We start from the raw sequence: 2,964 nt of genomic DNA, 5'->3' as shown, positions 1-2,964 counted from the left end.
GGAGGCTGAAGCAGGAGAATCACTTGAACCCGGGAGGCAGAGGTTGCAGTGAGCCGAGATCCGGCCACTGCACTCCAGCCTGGGCGACAGAGCGAGACTCTGTCTCAAAAAAAAAAATAGAACAGTGTAGGGTTAGGAAGAAAGGACAGCCACGCTGGGCAGCAGAGAGAAGGTGATGACCATGAACAGAAAAATTTGCAAACCCAGCAAGTCAAGGCGCTAAATAAAAGTCTTTTGTCCTGAACTGGCCATTCAACTTCATGAACACTCCAAGAGAACATCCTCTTTTAAGGATACTGGCTCACACCTGTAATCTCAGCGCTTTGGGAGGTGGAGGTGGGTGGATCACCTGAGGTCAGGAGTTCGAGACCAACCCATCCAACATGGTGAAACCCTGTCTACTAAAAATACAAAAATTAGCTAGGCAAGGTGGTGGGTGCCTGTAATCCCAGCTACTTGGGAGACTGAAGCAGGAGAATTGCTTGAACCTGGGAGGCGGAGGTTTCAGTGAGCCAAGATCACATGTACTCCAGACAGGGCGAGAGAGTGAGACTATGTCTCAAAAAAAAAAAAAAAAAATTTCTGGTAGTTCTTATTTTTCAGTAATCTTGTGAAAGAATCTGATTTCTCCCATCAGTCTGTCCCCAGGAATAAAATCATACAGTTGATTGCCATTCTTATAATGGAATCTTCCTGGAATAGGCTACAAGGATATTGAGAAAGTTGCTATCAGTCATTCACACACTGAAAGGACATTAATTCACCAGAGCCTTGGTGAAGAATGAAAGGAGCTCATTATAAGCAGGTCTGGATGGTACACAGCGTATAAAGGGGACAGAGGAAACCAGGGAGCTTGGGCCTGGAGACAGCTTTAATCCCTGAAGGTACTATTATTATATTCATTCTACATTGGAGTAAACTGGAAAAAAAAGGCAAGTAACTTGTTTACGATTATACTATCCCAGAGTAGAGGAGCCAGGATTCAAATTCAGGCAGCCTGCCCCACCATCAGAGCTTAAAGTCATAACTGCATACTGCAGTGAAGCAGGATTCTACTGTGGCTAGGTACACTAACTCTGGGTTCACATCTCAGCTGCTCTGCTATTTCCAGCTGTGTGACTGTGGGAAAGTTACTTTTCTGTGCTCAATGTCCCCTGTAAAGTGGGGATAGTAGTACCCACCTTGTGGAATTCCTTAAATGAGTTAATAGCTGCAACATGTTTAAACAGTACCATGTACATGGTCACCGTCTAGTAAATACAGTCTATTACATCTGAACTCTAGATGGACATATTTCTTAAGATTCTGAAATTAGGCCAGGTGCAGTGGCTCATACCTGTAATCCCAGCACTTTGAGAGGCCAAAGCAGGTGGATCACTTAAGGTCAGGAGTTCAAGACTAGCCTGACCAATATGGTGAAACCCCATCTCTACTAAAAATACAAAAATTAGCCAGGTGTGGTGGCGGGCGCCTGTAAACCCAGCTGCTTGGGAGGCTGAAGCAGGAGAATCACTTGAACCCGGGAGGCAGAGGCTGCAGTGAGCCGAGATAGCTTCACGGCTTTGCACTCCAGCCTGGGCGTTGCAGCGAGGCTTCCTCTCAAAACAAAAAAAGAAAAGATACTGAAATTCTGGACTCTGAAATGCCAGGGTCCAGAATCCTCCAGCAGCATTCTCCTATCTTTTGACTGCAGAATCGTACCCTGCCTCCCAGGATTGAAAGGAATAGGGCACACTATCCACCTAGTTCATCCTCATAGTAATGTGATGTCAAAGCCTTGGCTGGGGCCCAGCCACTGTAACCTTCCGTTCTTCTTCCCCCACATGGCTTCTAGCTCTAGTTCTATCCTAAACTTTCTGTGTGACCTTTATCTGAGCCTCAGCCTTTTCATCTGCAAAATGGGAACCAAGCACCTATTTTGCACAGCCTCATAGAGTATAGAGATCAAAAGAAAAGATGGGTACAGGAATATTTTGTAAACTCTGTAGTGTTATATGTGAGTGAAAGATGGCCAGTTACTGAAATCCCTGAGGAAAGGACATGTCAGTTCCCAAATCAAGTCTTAAAATCTTTCATTTTTTTTTTTTTAGGTATGTAAAATATTTTTTTGAGGTATGCATTTAAGAGGATTCTGTTGATAATCAAATTAGTGTGTTCTCTTTTGAAAATATTTTGATTTACACTTTGTTCTTTTCTTTTCTTCTTCTTCTTCTTCTTCTTTTTTTAGAGTTTTGCTCTTGTCACCCAGGCTGGAGTGAAATGGAGCAATCTGGGCTCATGGCAACCTCCGCTTTCCGGGTTCAGGCTATTCTTCTGTCTCAGCCTCCCGAGTAGCTGGGACTACAGGCATGCACCACCACACCCAGCTAATTTTTGTATTTTTAATAAAGACAGGGTTTCACCATGTTAGCCAGGATGGTCTCGATCTCTTGACCTCATGATCCACCTACCTTGGCCTCCCAAAGTGCTAGGATTACAGGTGTGAGCCACTGTGCCCAACCTTGTCATCCTTATAGCTTCTTATTCATTCCACATTATTAGTATATTTTCTATTTTTCCCATTGTCTTGGGTTAAATATTTTAAACTTAAGTCCCATAACTGTGGGTAACATGAGTTGCAATTTTCTTTTCACTTATGAAAGATACCACATTTGAAATGTCTGCAGTTAATTTGTGTTGTCTTTTTTTTTTTATTATTCTTACAAAAAGTTGGACAACCCATGGAAATTTTTTGTTTGTTCACTCATATCTAAGAAGAGCACTTACTTCTTAGTTTAATTACATCCTGGATTCTTCCTTTGGTTTTCTTCTGTACCTAGAAAATTCTCTTTGTTTTTTCTTTTTAATTTTTTTTTTTTTTTTTTTTTTTTGGAGTTTCTCTCTTGTTGCCCAAGCTGGAGTGCAACTGCAGGATCTGGGCTCCCCGTAACCTCCCTCCCCTCCCCCTCACCGCCCAACCCATTC

The sequence above is a fragment of the Mandrillus leucophaeus genome, unplaced genomic scaffold, assembly GCF_000951045.1.
Source record: "Mandrillus leucophaeus isolate KB7577 unplaced genomic scaffold, Mleu.le_1.0 Scaffold196, whole genome shotgun sequence".
Lineage (NCBI taxonomy): Eukaryota > Metazoa > Chordata > Mammalia > Primates > Cercopithecidae > Mandrillus > Mandrillus leucophaeus.
Note: the sequence above shows the minus strand (reverse complement) of the source record.